The sequence below is a fragment of the Pseudophryne corroboree genome, chromosome 10 (assembly GCF_028390025.1).
Source record: "Pseudophryne corroboree isolate aPseCor3 chromosome 10, aPseCor3.hap2, whole genome shotgun sequence".
Classification (NCBI taxonomy): domain Eukaryota; kingdom Metazoa; phylum Chordata; class Amphibia; order Anura; family Myobatrachidae; genus Pseudophryne; species Pseudophryne corroboree.
In genome coordinates this window covers 253,729,203-253,747,724 of record NC_086453.1, presented here as the reverse complement: position 1 = coordinate 253,747,724, position 18,522 = coordinate 253,729,203, and positions in this window count along the sequence as shown.

Genomic DNA, 18,522 nt, shown 5'->3' with positions numbered 1-18,522 from the left:
TTCTATGTAACTCATTCCCCAATCTGCAAACCTGCAACATACTTTCCAAACAAACTAACAACAAAAGGTATCCACTCAACCCGTCTGGGTGATGTTGCCGACCCCGTCTAGGTGGTTTAGCCTTTATACACAGTCAACGAAGGTGAGCGCACCAAACAACAATGAATCGATCAACAAACAACCATCTATGACCTAAAACAGGTAACCTGTTGTTCTTTCCCACGACAAGCGAAGTTCCTGGTCCCAGAAACTTCGCCCCACCACCATAAGCCTACCGCATAGAAGATACCACCAAAAAGAGATACTTTTTGGTGGTATCTTCTCTATCTAAATGCACTCCATCGGTCCGGAAAAGATAATGATAATGTAATCTGATCTGCTCCTGCGGTACCACGTCACCACCATTAGCCAGGACCCATTTAGCCACAGCATAGTTAAGCTTCTACCTGGCCTCATAAATGGCCTGACAATCAACCAATCTACGCCAAAAGAACCGGGGCACAACAAAAGACCATACCAAAGTGCAAGGACGGCCATGCCCTCCTGACAAGTATCAAATCCTCCAAAATGGCACAACTCAACTCCAATGTAGACCTCTTTCCAAGATCGTTACCACCAAGGTGAAACACCAAAATTTCAGGCAAGCCATGCCGCATCACATTATCCAAGAGTACCGACTTCAAATCTGACCAATGCATACCTCTCACACCTATCCACCTCGTCTCATCACAGCCAGCATAAAACGCAGCTCCATCCGATGCCATAAACCGAGCTGCCTGTAAACATAGGAGTGACCCACCATCCACACTCTACACCTATCACCCACCAATCCTACAGGGAAGGGGAAAGATTAAGAGAAAACGTTTTAGCGAGGGATGCAAAACTGAACTTAACAAGTAAGTAATACTGGAGGATCTGCCAAAAGAAAAAATTTTGTATGTGCACATTACTGTGAAATAGTATACAAGCTTCCAGCCAACTGAAGCAGCATCAAGACACAAGAGGATCGGTAAAACAAGCAAAGGGAGGAGGTGAAAGAAATGGGGGGTACAGGGGGGGTTCTAAGGGAACACACAAATAACTTGACCGGAGTTAAAACGGATAACCTGCTGAGGGACATAGGATTGGAGTCAATTTGCCGAATCAGGATGTAATTAAGCCGAATTAAGTCCGTCAGTTCAGGTAAAAAAATGGTAAAACCCTCCGGACTCCGCTGCCAGCAGCAGTGAGTAGCTAATCCCCGAGTAGGAAGGACATGGGAAGACAAACAGACAAATGAAGTGAACAATCAGCAAAAACAACAGGAACAACAAACTGTGAAAGCTCAGTGTAAAAGATCAGGCCTAATGTAGCGTTTATAACTGTCCGATTTCCAACAGCCTAAAGTCTTAATTGCACCAACCGAAAACCCAGCAGCCGCGGCCGACATGGCCGCCCCTATACAAAAGGAATGAGTACCGAAGTCCCAAGGTGAGAGGCCTAAACCGGCAAGGCAACAATGCAGCATCCAGCTAAACTGATACTTAGTAAGCAGCGAGCCATCATAATGCAACAGCCAGGAACCTTCCGAGGAAGGCCGGACCGAAACATAGCAGACGGCCAGTGCCACCGGACAGACGTCCAGGGAAATGGAGGGCACCAAGGGAACTCATTTTCCCCTGCACATCTGATCGGTCTTAGAGTGATGCACCCTACACCACAACGACTCATCACCCACATGCACGTCGGAACGGAGCATCGTCACATCCTCTGGTTTGGAGTAGCGACCAACTCCGAAACCCAGAAAGCGCCATGAAATGCCATTGAAATAGCTAATTGAAATAACAGGGCCTTGAAAGCTGATGAAGCGACATCAGCAACCGCCCCGAAAACAGACGGGACAAGGGACGAATCGATGGGGCTCCTATTATCTGGAGCAACCGGATCTACCTGAGCCCAACCTTTCATGGCCTTCACAAGTAAAAAAATGTTTGTAAAGTCAGGAACTTCCTTCAACTTCGCAAAAAATTAAATACCCACATGGTATCTAGAGATGACCACCTAGATCTCACAGAAACATAGAGCTGCCAAATAAAAGAAAGCATCATCCGATGCCCACTGATACCTGCAAGCCCCTGATCATAGGAGAACACCTCCCATTCTGCCCAAGCCTGACGGTAAATCCGGAGGGTACTTCGTACGATGGAATGGTTTGCTAGCCCCTCCAAGCCGGCTCGATAACCTGCCAAACATAAAAAGGGCAGAGCACCCCAACAACATCAGCATCCGGAGCAAGTGTCCGGAAACTCTCCCAGTGAAACCGAGAGAGCACATCGGCCACCTCATTATCAACCGTTGGAACATGTTGTGCCCTAAACAGCACATTGCAGTGCAAACAGGACAGCACCAGCTGCGCTAAGACGCGCAACACCATCAGCGACTTAGCCCGTTGATTATTAATCGCGTGCACTATGCCCAGATTACCACACCTGAACAAGATGCTGCGATTGCAAAGACACGCGCCCCAAATTTCCATGGCTACCATGATGGGGAACAACGCCAAGAGCAATAGATCCCTAGTTAAACCGCCATCCATCCAGCTGCACGGCCAGGGGGCCGCAACCCAGGATCTGCCAAGGTAACAACCAAAACCCGACGACCCAGTAGCGTCGGTAAACAACTGCAAACAAAAATTATCGACAGGAGGAGCCAGCCAGATCCATACACCATTAAAATCTTCGAGAAAGGAAGCCCAAATGGCTAAGTCTCGTTTAACCTCAGAAGAAAATCTTATCAAATGATGGTATCTGGAGACCCCTGCTGTGGCCCGCTCCAATTTACGACAAAACAGCCGACCCATAGGGATGACCTTGCATGCAAAGTTCAGCAGACCCAAAAGCGATTGAGCCTGCTGAAGCATTATTTACGCAATGCAACACACTGAGCAATTACCTTGCGCAACTTGGCCACCTTATCCTGTGACAGGCAGCAACAGCCCTGCACAGTGTCAATTTGAATCCCCAAGAATGATAAGCAAGAGAGAGGGCCCTCCGTATTATCATCCACAATCGTCACTCCAAAATGACAGAAAAGCACACGCAAGCTGAACAAAAGGTCACCACATTGACTAGAACCAGCCAGTCCCACACAAAGGATGTCATCCAGGTAAAGGGCACCTGAAGTAAACTTCACACACCAATGCAGGAAGGTGCTGAACTTCTCGAAAAAGGCACAGGAAATGGAACATCCCATAGGCAAGCACTTGTCTATGAAATATTCCTCACCAATCTGAAAACCCATATATCTAAATGAGTCGGGCTGCAGCGGAAGCCGATTTAACATCGATCTTAGCCATGAGGGCCCCTGGACTGTAATTCCTCACCAGACAGAGTGCATCGTCAAACGATTGGTATACCACCAAGCAGTGCTCGGGAGGTATGGCATCATTAACCGACAACCCCGATGGGTAAGACAAATGTTAAATGAGCCTAAACTTCCCCGGCGCATTTTTAGGAAGAAATAACTAAATTCTCCAGCAGGGTCTGCAAAAAAGGGCCCGCCATGCGCCATAGCTGAATCTCCTTATCAACCTTGCTGCTCAACACATTAGGGAAAGAACAGCAGGTTCCTGTGAGCCCCCACACGAATGTCCCCCTGGACCGGCAACTGAAAACCGAAACGAAGACCATCAAACAGAAAATCAGCAGTCTCTCTATCGCAATACCACCTCAACCATTTGCGCATGGCCTCAACACGGACCGGGGTGAGGACCCTACTTAGCGGAGGCAACGGGCGCTGGTTTTCCCGGTGCAGGATTCCCAGCCCTGGCAACTGGGTGACTAACTCGAAAGCAAGTGGCCGCAGGATGGGACCCGCCGCAGCGCAAGCAAGGGTGTCGAAAGTGACACCGTTGGCCAAGGGGGCATGTGGAAATATTAAAGGCAAAGCATTTGCCTTTTGCAGGAGCCAGCGCCTGGGAATGTCGGGAAACCCTGAACTGCCACACCACGGGAGCATCCACGAACGCGCGCAAAACACCAGGGGCCGACTACGGAGTATCCAGGCCAGCCCGAGAACCATTCTTCACTTCCACTAGGGCCCTAGTAACATCCAGCCACACCTACGCTGCATGCCGTGGATCATGTGAATGTACCTAATTACGTTCATATGTTCACCTGGCCGATCCTCCAGATAACAAGCGGAAAACACACAAAAACCAGCCAACCAATTATCATACGATTTAAAGGCCTCGACACCGATACCACCCTTCGCTCTACCAGCCTGAAAATCCTTCTTCGCTTTATCGGTCAAAACAAACATATCCACATAGTCACCCTTCTGAATCTTCCTATGACTGCTCTCATGAAGCCCGTGGAACATCGCAATATAGTCGCAATGCACCACCCCAGGCAAGTTACAGCACTACCTTTCCTTCCGGGAAATGTCAGCGACTCGCCTGTGCTTTGTACGCTCTGTGCATCTCCCTGCCTCCTGCTTACCATATTTAGCTACACGCTTATGTGCCTGGGCAGCACTGCTAATGGAAGACCCAAGAGAAGAGGAGGAGGAAGAGGAAAACAGGCTAGACCCAGAGCGGGAAGAGGAGGTAGAGCCCAAAAGCTGCACAACAGACTCCCCAAACTCCTCACGTGACAGTCCAGGATGATCCCCCACCAATAACGATCCTTCCTCATCGCTGGCATGGACACTCAGATTAACAGCCACCGCGACATCTGAAAAAGAAGAATCAACCGGACCTGTAGCCCCAGAGCTGGGCAGCCAGGAAGGAGTCAACATAGTGGGAGAGGCGCCAAACCCAGCAGATTCAGGCGCCACACCTCCAAGTCGGGCCACAGCCGACCCCATATCACTAAACGCCTGCAAAAACTGGGCAACACCGGGGTCAGCACCCCCAAAAACATGCTGACCTGCGCAGGACCTCTAGATCCTGGTGCAGCTTGCGACACCAAGGGAGCGAGCGCCGAAGCCATGGAGGAAAGGGCAGCAGACAAAACCGAAGGGTCAAAACCAGCCGCTGGACCCCCGCAGCATCAACAGACTGTGAGCCAACGCCACGCCTGCCAGCCCTATGGCCCTGCCCATCACACCTAGCGGAGGGGTTGATCGAAGCAGGGTCCGCCACACCAGCCGCAAGTGAGTGGCTACCCCCCAAGGGCCGACTGTGGACATCAGGGCCACCAGCAGCAACTAAGTGAACTCCCCCTAAATAACCCCCCCGGGGACTCTTAGCGTGGCCTACTGCACCAGCAGCCCTGCCATGGCTCTGTCGCCCCTCCTCCCCTCTAGAATGGCCACCAGCACCAGAGCTCTGACCTTCTAAAAGACCGGAGCCCCTTTCTAATATATGCACACTGGCAGTGACATGGGAGCCACCCCCATCAGCTTCCAGGGGGCTCCCACACTTGCCATAGCCATCGCGGACCCGCGAAAGCATGCGCTCCCGCGCCTGAGCTACCGCCAGGGACCGGAAAGCAGTAGCCCCAGAACCAGTCCCTGCACCCGCCCTGCTGCCGCGGCCCGCAGGCCAACACGGACCAGGCCCGGTTCCCACTGCACCAGCTGTAGAGGTGCAGACGGGAACCATCACACCCGCAACCGCAATGTACAGTGAGGACAGCGCCGCTGGCCGGACCCGAGCAGTAACAAGCCGGGGCATTGGGAGAGCGGCAAAGACGGGGAAGGGCGGCCATTACAAGAAGGCAGGAGGCACAAGGGGGGAGGTGTGGGGGAACCGAGACACAGGCAGCCAAGGAAACCGCAAAGTGCCACAAGGGGGGAATGAGAGCACCAGACAGCAACAGGACAACAAACTTAAAAGTATATACAGTATACCAAGAAAATAAAATAGAAAAAAGAGGAAACACGAAATACCAAGTCTTAAAAACTTGCTGCAGCACAAACTAGATACTCACGCATCCAAGATCAGAAAAAAGAGGCTGACTCCTCCTCCAGCTAGCCCTAATGCATGAAACTATCCCCTCTTTCCCTGCATCCTTATTGGATAGTCCTATCACCTGATACCCACAATGCCTTTCCCAGCCTCAGATGTTTAAACGTCTCTGTTCCTATTTAGTCACTACACTCCTCTTCTAGCATAATGGATCTTGTTAAGTCCACATAAATCAAGAAAAGCTAAAATATACAGTCCAAAGCAGTGATTCCCAAACTGTGCACCATGGCTTCCTGGACTGCCAACGCGCTCTCAGTGGGGTGCCGTTTCAACCATTGGCCTAACAAGACCGTCCAGAGGCTTCCTCATAAATAAATGTGTGTTTTTTAACTATTTTTTTGTGCCCTCTGTGGAGCAGAGGGAGAGGGGGGTGCAATGAGTGGGGAAGAAGGCAGGAGTGGTCCTGTCAGTGGAAAGCAACAGGCAGTGAATTGTGATTCTGCCTGTTACTGAATGCAGTCCCACAAGACAGTGAGTGTGTGTCTGCTGTCACTTCTTGGCTGATCTGAGGAGCGATGCTGCAGATTGGTACTCGCAACTAAAGGGCCCCGTACACTAGGCCGATTTTGCCCGATTTCAGCCCAATTCGGGCATTCGCCCAGATATATTGGGTGAAATTGTGCATTTTCGGGGTGCTTGAAAAGCTGATCCGATGCGCGTTCCCGTGAGCATCGGATCGGATCCCCCTAGATCCGACATATCACGAGTGCTGCACTCGTTATATGTCAGATCCCGCAATAAATAGATAGGATAGTAAAAGATACATCGTATGCAAAAAAAACTGCATACAATATATCTGATACTATCTTACCAATGTCAAAGTCGAAAAATATCATGATGCATACCCCTTGTACTAACCCCTCATGCACATGCACGCTGCTCGTCCACCTGGTCCCCCGTGCGTACACATACCCGCAAGTTGCGTAAGAGACGCTCCAGCGTCTCGTGCGCATGAGATGTGTATTTACGGCGGAGTTTGTGAGCATGTAGCGTGCGACTCGATCGTAGCATATTTAACCCAAATAGTGCATTTTGTAGATAATATTCCCCTAGACCATGTCAGCAAGTATGATTAGTTTAAACAGTTCCTGGACAGAGAGATTCCTCTTTGCATGATAGGTAGGGTCAGATAAAGGTTGAAAGGTGGTGTATAGTATCCAGCTGTAGGGTATTTTAAGGGTAACATTCCGATGTTAGTTAGGAAAGGATCGCTCGCTCCTGCGTATAGTTATGTACAGAAGTAGATTATGAACATTAACTGTATTTGCTGTAAATTACACATGCGGCGGGAATCCTGAGGATACCTCCCACCAGAGCAGTTGGGGAAAGACACAGCCCACCTGTTCAAATCCACCTATGACCTTTGCTGTAATGTAGAGACACATCCCTGTGTCCAATGAACAATGAGATTACAGGGACCATTGTATTGTGAATGTATGTTGTGTATATAAAGACCACTGTTGCTTGGCCAGCCTCAGACTCTGAAGGCTTTCTACCTGAATAGCTGAAGACTGGATCCAGGTCGCGCTTGCGAAAGATTCCCCACGTATGTATATTCTCTGTAGCCATTGTTCATCTTTATTCTCTGTTATTCTGTTAGATTTCCTTGTTAGCTTGTAGTGGATAAATTGTATCTGTTTTCCCCTTTTTCTCTGAATAATCCACGGCGGTGTTAGAGCCGCTGTGGTTGTAACAAAACCCGGTGTTGTGTTTTAACTTTCCTGCAAAGGGCTTTCTTAGCGTCTTAATCGCTCTAACAGCATACACATTGTTAAGGTTTTTAGGCGTTACATCGTTGCAGTATTTGACTACTAAGGTTTAGAGTATAAGCATATTCTTACATTGTTTTATTAACAAGGTTTACCGTATATCATTCTGTGAGCGTCCGTGCCGCTCCTGTCTCACTCTCACGGCGCAGCATCTGCTACGCTAATAGCGTAGCAGTACGATACTCGGTACGCCAATAGCGTGCTTGGTACGAAGCGTGAATCCGTGAGCGTACGTGTCGCTCGTGCGTCGCGCCCACGGCCTAGCGTCTGCTACGCTAAGTGCGTACCCCTACGGTACTCAGTGCGCAAATAGCGTACTTAGTCCGTAATAGTGTATAGCTTTATGTTTAAAGGTAATATTTGACATTATCAATTGGGGGCATCGTCCGGTTCTCCTCATATCCGCAGCCTAGCAGGACAAGGCAGACTTTTATCTATCAGCAAAGGGCGGAAAGGTAGTATCCCCTGTTAGCCGTTTTGTGGTCGGGGATACACTGGTGCTGATTAGATAAGCGTCTGCTCCGCATGGTTTGCAGGGATGCTGGTGGGATCCGAAAGGTAAGAACGTAAAGCTATTGTTTTTTTTTAATCTGTTTAATTTCTGTTTGGTGCCAACTGCGCACGCAACACACGTAACACACGCACACACCTGTATTTTATTTGTGTTTTTTTGCATATCTACCCTTTTGTCTGCCATTAGCATTGATCACGTGCTGAGAAAATTTGTTGCTATTTTAGTTAAAAGTAAAGAGTAATATTTAAGGGAGTAAGTGTAAAACACACACGCAGCCTGACCCAGTTATAAAGGTTTATACAGGAGATACTGTGTGGTGTTAGTAAGCGATTATAGTTAAATATCATTTACATTTATAGAAGCGTGTTATTTGTGTTACTGTGGACGTATCCAGCCTTTGTACATGTGTCTCGGACAGCGTGCGAGACTGCGTACGCAACGCAAAGGCCTACACACGTGGCGTATTTTACGCAACGTGCATACAGGTACGCCCACTTAATACAAATCACACGATAGCATTATTTTAGTTTAAGCAACGCAGTAGCCACGCGATAATAGCACAAATTGATCAGTGTCCAAAATTTAGTTTAAAAGATCCTTCTCTTATTGCATCACCTCTGGGATTAGGCTGTTTCACCTGAATGAAAGTTAGTTTTCTGTACAGAAAAATCAAAGTGTATATGAGTGAACGAGCGTGTGTATGCAAATAAAGGTTTTGTGAACCAGGGATCCGGGATCCCAGAGGACACCAGTGAAGTGAACACTTGGTGGCGTGAGATTGGCTTGCTCACGTTAACGTTGATAAGGTATAAAGGAGCAAGGTAGCAAGTAACAGCAGACCAAGAGGTCAGCGAAGTCAGAAATCCGCTGACTAGGTCAAGCGAAGCTCTGAAAACCCTGGCCTGAGAAAGGTCAGCGGTGAGAGCGCAGCCCCGGGGGTTTGCGTAGTACCCATATAGGCCCGTTTTGAGAATACGCTCCGGCTGAGGTTTCGCAGCCTAAACAACCGATTCCGTTGGTCGTGCAGCGGATAAGTAATAGTTACTTATATGCAGTGCGACTGTACCGCACGTTACTGTGTGCATTAGTTAGTTCACCTTGATACCCATTACGCAATTTGCGTACAATCGCGGGGTCATAGACCCTAATTGTACACGTAACGTGATTTGTGTAACAGTTTTTTTTATTTTAAGGGAGTTTCGCTGTTCACTCAGGAAATCTCCAGCAACTGATATTTACTGGGAGGGGTGGCATACTCCCACACGCTCTCAGTAAATAGAGGTTACACAGGGGCCCTAGTTTGGGTACGACCAGCACTGCAGACAGTGTGTAGGTGTATTGGCTGACGTGGGTGAGAGTGAGAGCACTTGTTGGACTTTCACCGTTGCCTTACCTCTGAGTAATTTGGTTTTTGTATGAATTCGCTGAGAAGGCAATACCTGCAAAGAATGGGGGCCAGTTGCTCAAGTAAGGGACGATCAACCAGGGTTCAGGTTGATATTATTCCGCGGCCCAAAGGGTCGGCGAGGTACATAATGTGTGAGAAATATGGATCACACGCAGAGGTCTTATGCAATGAATGGGAACGAATGACTGTGGATGATAGGGAACCGTTCCCTAGGGTAGGCAGTTTTAATCCTGAGGTGTTGCAAAATCTAAGGAGAAGGATATGTCTGATAAAATCCAAGAAACAAAGGATTAGACATTATGATTATTTACAGTTATGGCAACAGGAGGGTGAGATACAACGGGGATTAGCTCAAGCAGCTGGTTCCAACCCTAGCAGGAAACTGATAGCAACTGCACCACCACCACCGTACATTACAGGGGAGAAAATGGCTACAGAGAATGGCATACTGGTATACGATAAAAGTGCACTTAATAAATGTATTAATGGTGATAAGAGTAAAGTAGATAAGTGTATTGATGCTAATGCTAACCCGTGCAAGTTGTATCCCATCTTAAACTTCCCTCAGGACTGCGACCCAGAAGATGAGCCCAGCACGATATCGGCACTCTCTCTAGCAGCCACCATACAAGAAACCCAAGTGGGCACGGCCTAACCAGTAAGAACAGTAGCAAAGGCCCCTAGTGGAGGGACAGGTGAGGTCGTGTCCACAGGTAAGTACGGTACTGTACATTACGCAGAAACAATTGCACCACACATTATAGAGTCAACACAAAGTGATGTAATTGAACTGAATCCTGTCAGGGTAATCGCAGTCCCCAATGGGAAAACTGACGCTCTGGGAATCACTCCCGTCAGAAACATTGCTATGCATTTCCCCTGGTCCCAGATAGAATTGAGAACAATTATGTCTGAATTTCCCGATCCCAGGAAAGATCTAGCCGCATGTCAAAAGTTTATTAAAGAACTAGGTAACGCCGCCAAACCCAATAACAAGGATTGGCAGACATTGCTGAGGGCATGTTTGCCCTCCAATATTGACCCCGTAAAATTCATCGCTGACTGTAAATTAGATGAAGAGGTACCTCTCACTGATGAGTACAATCAGGAGAACGTAAAACGGATCAATCTGCAGTTAGGAGTATATTTCCCAGCTGTTGTCAAATGGAACAAAGTCTTCTCCATTAGACAAAAAGAAGGTGAAACTGCTTCTGACTATTTCCATCGAGCACTGCAGGAAATGGCTAGATATACTGGGATCGAAGACATAAAGGATAATGTGCACCATAGGGAGGTAGCGGTGTCTGTATTAATGGACGGGTTAAAGGAAGTGTTGAGAACCAGGGTACAAACCACTCAGCCTAGCTGGAGAGGTATCTCGGTGGCTACCTTGAGAGAGTCCGCTATTGAGCATGATCGGAACATCATTAGGCACAGGGAGTCACAGGGGGACAAGCTGATGACAGTGAGTATACAGGCCCTTACAACAAGGCCTCATCAGCCTAAACCCCAGACCCCTGTTGGTAAGTCGAATGTGATAACATGTTTTAACTGTCAGAGAAAAGGACATTACGCACGAAGCTGTATTTTTAAAGACCCACATAAGGTATATCGACCCCCTAGACCACAACGTGACACACAGTATGACACACGTAATTGGGATCAGGGACCGCAGAGGAGAAGTTATGAACCGCATGCAGGGGAAACAAAGAGGTACCCACCAAGGAGAGACTGGCAGATCTCTGAAAATTCTCAGTTACCTCCCTCACATATTGTAGCTGCCAGCGCGCTGCGGGGAGGTCACCACACACAATAGGGGTGGGGCCACACCTGTAGTCTGCAGCCAGTGAAATTAATTGCGAGCCTTGGAAGTGAACCTGAGGTCACAATTGATGTAGCTGGTAGATCACTACCTTTCCTTGTAGATACGGGGGCGGCCAAGTCAGTGTTAAATTCAACGGTGGGTATTAAAACCACGGGTAAAACAATTCCAGCAATGGGAGTAACAGGAGTAGTACAACACTACCCTTTCAGTAAACCAGCAGATTACGATAGGGCCTTTGCAGACCAAGCACTCTTTTCTGCTAGCTGCATCGGCTCCGACTAATCTACTTGGGAGAGATTTACTGTGTAAGATGGGGTGTGTTATATAGTGTACTCCTGAAGGTGTTTTCTTAGATATACCCGAGAATCACGCTCAGGAAGTGCAGGATATGCTAGACTCCCCACAAACGTTGATGTCACACACTGCTGTTACAGACAGATGTCCATCCAAGATAGAGGAAATGATCTCCCAGATACCGGAGTCCCTCTGGACCAAAGATGGACAAGACACTGGATTGATGGCAAATGTAGCTCCTGTAGTGGTGCAAGTAAAAGATGGTAGGATAGCTCCAAAAATCCCACAGTATCCTCTGAAGCCAGAGGTGGAATTAGGAGTGTACCCAATCATAGAGCGCTTGCTGCAACAGGGCATCCTAGTTAGGACGTCCAGCACTGCCAATAGTCCCATCTTTCCTGTGAAAAAGAGTGGGGGGAGGGGTTACAGGCTAGTGCAGGATCTAAGGGGGATCAACAAAATAGTTGAGAGCCAATTCCCCGTAGTGCCAAATCCAGCTGTCATCCTTATGCAAATCCCTCCCACTGCGAATTTTTTCACTGTTATTGACCTTTGCTCCGCTTTCTTCTCGGTCCCTCTGCACCCTGACAGCCAATACTTGTTTGCATTTACATACAGAGGAGTACAGTACACCTGGACTCGCTTTCCACAAGGTTTCATTGACAGCCCAAGTATTTTCTCACAGGCTTTGCATGATTGTTTACAATCCTTTCAACCTGAGAGCGAATCAGTATTAATACAGTATGTAGATGACTTACTGCTGTGTTCTGATTCACTCGAATCGTCCTTGAGAGACACGAAACAGCTTTTGTTTCATCTTTCTAATACGGGACACAAGGTTTCAAAGGATAAGTTGCAGTTATGCCAGACCAAGGTAAAATATTTGGGACATTGCTTGACACAAGGACTGAGACACCTCACCGCTGATAGAATACAGGCGATTAGCGACATGACTCTGCCACAAACCCAGCAACAGATCCGCACTTTCCTAGGAATGTGTGGGTATTGCCGAAACTGGATCCCAGGGTTTTCCATGCTAGCCTTACCTTTGCAAGAGATGGTCTCATCAAACAAACCAGATCGGATTTCGCACACAGATGAGTCCGAACTGGCATTTGAGAGACTCAAACAGTGCCTATCACAGGCACCAGCATTAGGTATGCCAGATTATGGGAAACCCTTTGAATTGTACGGTACGGAGAGTGCTGGGTGTGCGGCAGGTGTTTTAACCCAGAGACATGGTGATGCCAGCAGGCCGGTAGCTTACTACAGTGCACAATTGGACACCGTAGCACGGTCTCTCCCCACATGCTTGCGAAGTGTTGCAGCGATAGCATTGCTAGTGAGTAAAAGCGAAGATGTAGTGTTAGGACACAACCTGACCATCCATACACCTCATGCAGTGTCAGCCTTACTGAATTCTGCCCAAACCAGACACGTCTCATCTGCACGGTTTACAAGGTGGGAATTAGCACTAATGGCCCCTGTAAACATCACCATAAGGAGATGCAGCGCACTAAATCCTGCAACGTATCTCCCAGGTGTGCCAGGACAGGCACAAAGGGTGGGGGATGAGAGTGATGGTGAAGGAGGATTTAGTACAGACACTGACACACATGATTGTATGGAATATTTGAACCAAACTTTCACTGCAAGGCCCGACATCAGTGACAACCCACTGGAAGGCGTAGATTTTACTTTTTACACTGACGGTAGTTGCCACAGACAGACGGACTCGGGAGACTTGTGTACTGGATACGCAGTCGTAGATGACAACGGTACCATAGAAGCGGAACCCCTGGGCCCACCACACTCAGCACAAGTTGCTGAGCTGGTCGCCCTAACCAGAGCGTGTGAATTGGCTAAGGGTAAGTCAGCCAATATCTACACGGATTCTAGGTATGCCTTTGGAGTAGTGCATGATTTCGGGGCCCTATGGCGCCTCAGAAATTTCATGACGGCAGCTGGCACACCCGTGGCACATGCGACCCACATCAAAAGACTTCTAGCAGCGATACAGGAACCTGACAGAGTGGCTGTTATCAAGTGCAAAGCCCACACGTACAGCCAAGACCCAGTGTCACTTGGTAACAGCCAGACAACGAAGCTGCTAAATCAGCAGCCAGCACCTCCATACAGACAGACATCACACAACTGATGGTATTCAGTACCGTCAACACACAGAAATTGAGTGAAATGCAAAATTTGTGTTCCCCACAGGAAAAGGCAGTCTGGAGGTCAAAAGGATATGGCCATGAGTCCTCAGGACTCTGGACAGATGGACAGGGTAAGCCAGTGGCACCCAGAGCATACCTTCCAAGTTTAGCTGAGGCGGCACATGGTCTGACTCATCTGGGCAAAGAAGGTATGTGCAAGTTGGTAAGAGCCTACTGGTGCGCACCAGGATTCTCTTCTCATGCGGGTAAGAGAGCAATGACATGCCTCACCTGCTTGAGGAAGAATATTGGAAAGGCAATACCAACAGAACCATCCCATATCCCGCCAACAGACGGCCCTTTTCAGGTAATACAAATTGATTTCATACAATTACCACCCTGTAGAAACTTAAAGTATGTGTTGGTTTGTATTGATGTGTTTTCAAATTGGGTAGAAGCGTTCTCCGCTGCCACAAATACTGCTGTGTTTACTGCAAAGAAAATTGTGCAGGAATTTGTGTGCAGGTATGGTATCCCTAGGATAATTGAAAGTGCTAGGGGTACCCATTTTACAGGTGAAGTCTTTCAGGTAATGTGCAAATTAATGGGAATTAATAGTAAGCTGCATACTTCGTACCGCCCACAGGCGAGTGCGAAAGTGGAAAGAGTAAACAGCACTATTAAGAACAAGTTGAGCAAAGCTATGGCTGAAACTGGATTGTTGTGGCCAGAAGCTTTGCCACTTGTATTGTACAGCATCAGAACCACTCCCAGGTCCTCTCTTAACCTGTCACCCTTTGAGATTCTTTTTGGTCGACAACCCCATGTAATGATTGACCCCCAGGATGATTTGAAATGCAATAATGAAGTGACTGTAAAGTATTTGGTTAAGATGAGCAAGCAGTTGAGGAATCAAAATAGCAATCTAAAGCTGGTGATTCCTGATCTGCCAGACAGTAATTGTCATGACATTGAACCTGGGGATTATGTAATGATTCAAAATTTTCTACGCTCAGGTTGCCTGATTGACCGGTGGGAAGGACCGTACCAAGTCTTACTAACCAGCACGACAGCATTGAAGGTTGCCGAAAGAGAGACTTGGGTCCACTCGTCCCACTGTAAGAAGGTCGCTGACCCAGAGAAAGCCCGTGACAAAGAGCAGAGTATAGAGGAAACCATATCACTGGAGTGCCTGTTCCGGGAAGGTTGAGAGGCAGGACTGTTGTCACGGCACCTGAGCACAGAGAACTACAGGATCAGAGGCGGTTGTCGCGCCAGTTTTCTTTCCCTTCTAATTATTTTCTTTACCTCCCATTACCACTCTTTCTTTCTCCTCCTGCAAGATGGACTTACCCCAAGAGACTGCGTTTCGGGTTTTCCTGTTGACCCTGTTGTTGACCAGAACAGTCTATTTCGGTGAGAGTACCAGAGAGGTCGAGAAAGGATCTGGAATGGGTTCTGATGACAAGGATGGATTAGTAGAATTCCAAGAGCAACACAGTCACCGAGCAAAGGCGAGTATCAGAAAACGATCTGGTAGTCATGAAACTAGGAGACATTGTGAAGGATTGTTATCTGAAGAGAATTGTATCTGTAAGAATTGTGAAAACATAGTTGAGGACGGGTGCATCCAGAGATGTCAGTCCAGCCTTAATATCAACATGGACCGTCATCCATTGAGTGACTATCACTCATTAGTGGGTAAGGTTTTAAACCAAACGGAATGCTGTGTGTGCTCACAAGTACCTCAAGGTCAGAGCAAGTCAGGACTAGTACCATACTCTTTAACAATAGATGATGTACTTGAATTAAGGGGTGGGAGACCGGTGGACAAGAAATTTTATATTTCTAGGCCTCCTAGTTTGAAGCTCCACCAATATCATGTGGATAGGTCCTTAGTATGTTTTAACATTTCCAATCCCCGAAAGCCGGGAAATTGGGAAGTGACATGGAACAACCAAACCATGGCATTTTCACACAGAGCCGATAGAATGCCCGTAGACTCAGAACTTATACGCCAAATAGCCGACGGTGGGAGATATTTTCAGTATAGGTATACTCTAGGAAGTAGGATCATGCGGGTTGGAGAAGTATCACCAGGATACTGTGCGCATAACATACAGCCTGATACGTGTACTGAACAGATGAGAAAGTTAGGGATAGAATTTTTCACCTGGAAGGTTTGCAATATGGTGATGTCATATTCTGTCCCATATGTCCTCCCCGATGATGCATATTTCATATGTGGGAGGAAGGCGTATAAGTGGCTTGCCCCAAACTCAGAGGGATTGTGTTACATTGGAAGAGTGTTGCCAGAAGTAATGACCATTACCCATGATAAGATGAAAGACGTTCACCGCAATGCTCAAGCTCCTTACACTCACACTCACTACGAACACATTGTTAAGAGACACCTTATAGATAGGACAGAGCACGCAGCCTCTGATTTGATCCACAAATCCACCGGGATTCAATTCCTACTCGCGCTAGATATCACCCGTACCGCCAGAGGAGTTATAAATTTTAGGTATATTAATGCGCTAGCGAACCTAATAGACAATATCACCGAGATGTATGATGACACCTTCAGGTATACTGGGAGGGAATTGCAAGCTTACAAAACGGAACTGATCCAGCACAGGATGGTTCTCAATTACATCACAGCGGTGACAGGCGGGTATTGTGTCACCCTAGCAACTCAGTATGGTGTGAAGTGCTGTACATATATCACAAACAGTACCGATGACCCAACCGAGGTCATAGATCAAAAGATGGACGATATCTTGCAATTGAAGTGGGAGTTCCGAAGGAGACATAACCTTACCCTTACTGCTGTGAGTAATGAACTGACCGGCTGGGTTTTATGGTTGAACCTACGCAATTGGTTCTCAGGTTTAGGAGAATGGGCTCAAAATGTTATCGTTAAAGTAGGGAAATTTCTCCTTTGTATCCTGGGAGTTGTTATAATGATTGGTTTGATATTTAGATGTGTTCGGATTTTAATGCATTGCAAGCGCAGTACCAGAGTGATGAGTTTGAGGAGCGAGGGCATTGTTACAACAACTGGTTTAATTTATGACCCATCAATCGAGACAATGTTGTGATAAGACGTGATTCCACGGTCTGTTTCTTTCACCCGTTTCTCCTTTGTTTTCTCCAAGGTGAAAAGACATCCACTCGGAACAAGATTTTGATGCACATTTCTACAGACCGTTGATGAACATTTCTACAGACCGTTGATGAACATTTCCACAGACCTTTGATGAACTTTTTCACAGACTTTGCGAGACATTTTAGAGACTTTAAAAGACTTTGTATGGACACTCGAAAGACTTTGCTTATCACCCACAGCAAGGATACACCTATCCGGACAAGACTTCAACAGACACCCAAGGAAAATTACACACATTATCATATGAATGTATTTGTGACATATGTTTCTTATCTTCATCTCTACGATCTTCAGGTAGTGACACACATAGTCGACAGGTGATATAGGTACATATATTAGCACTCACATGTTTTCCCCCCCCATGTATCATCAACTAATGTGCACCCCATTTGTTGGAACAAGAAGCCGAAGAGAGCTCGGTAGTGTTTGTTAGCCCACTTACAGACCCTTAATACGGGATAAGAAGGATTTAATGTATACTTCGCAGTACCTCGAAGCTTATCTAGAACATGTACGGCACGATGATACATGACCCCTCAGACATGAATTTCATACATACATGCTTTTACTATCCCACTAGGTCATACATTTCCCACCTTCTCCTCTTCTGCCTCCACCCAATCATTTATAGGTATTTCATTGTATTGTATATTTTTCTGCTTAAGTGTTTGGATAGTGGCAGTTATTGTGGACTGCCAAAGGGTGGACTGTCAAAGTCGAAAAATATCATGATGCATACCCCTTGTACTAACCCCTCATGCACATGCATGCTGCTCGTCCACCTGGTCCCCCGTGCGTACACATACCCGCAAGTTGCGTAAGAGACGCTCCAGCGTCTCGTGCGCATGAGATGTGTATTTACGGCGGAGTTTGCAAGCGTGTAGCGTGCGACTCGATCGTAGCATATTTAACCCAAATAGTGCATTTTGTAGATAATATTCCCCTAGACCATGTCAGTGAGTATGATTAGTTTAAACAGTTCCTGGACAGAGAGATTCCTCTTTGCATGATAGGAAGGGTCAGATAAAGGTTGAAAGGTGGTGTCTAGTATCCAGCTGTAGGGTATTTTAAGGGTAACATTCCGGTGTTAGTTAGGAAAGGATCGCTCGCTCCTGCGTATAGTTATGTACAGAAGTAGATTATGAACATTAACTGTATTTGCTGTAAATTACACATGCGGCGGGAATCCTGAGGATACCTCCCACCAGAGCAGTTGGGGAAAGACACAGCCCACCTGTTCAAATCCACCTATGACCATTGCTGTAATGTAGAGACACATCCCTGTGTCCAATGAACAATGAGATTACAGGGACCATTGTATTGTGAATGTATGTTGTGTATATAAAGACCACTGTTGCCTGGCCAGCCTCAGACTCTGAAGGCTTTCTACCTGAATAGCTGAGGACTGGATCCAGGTCGCGCTTGCGAAAGATT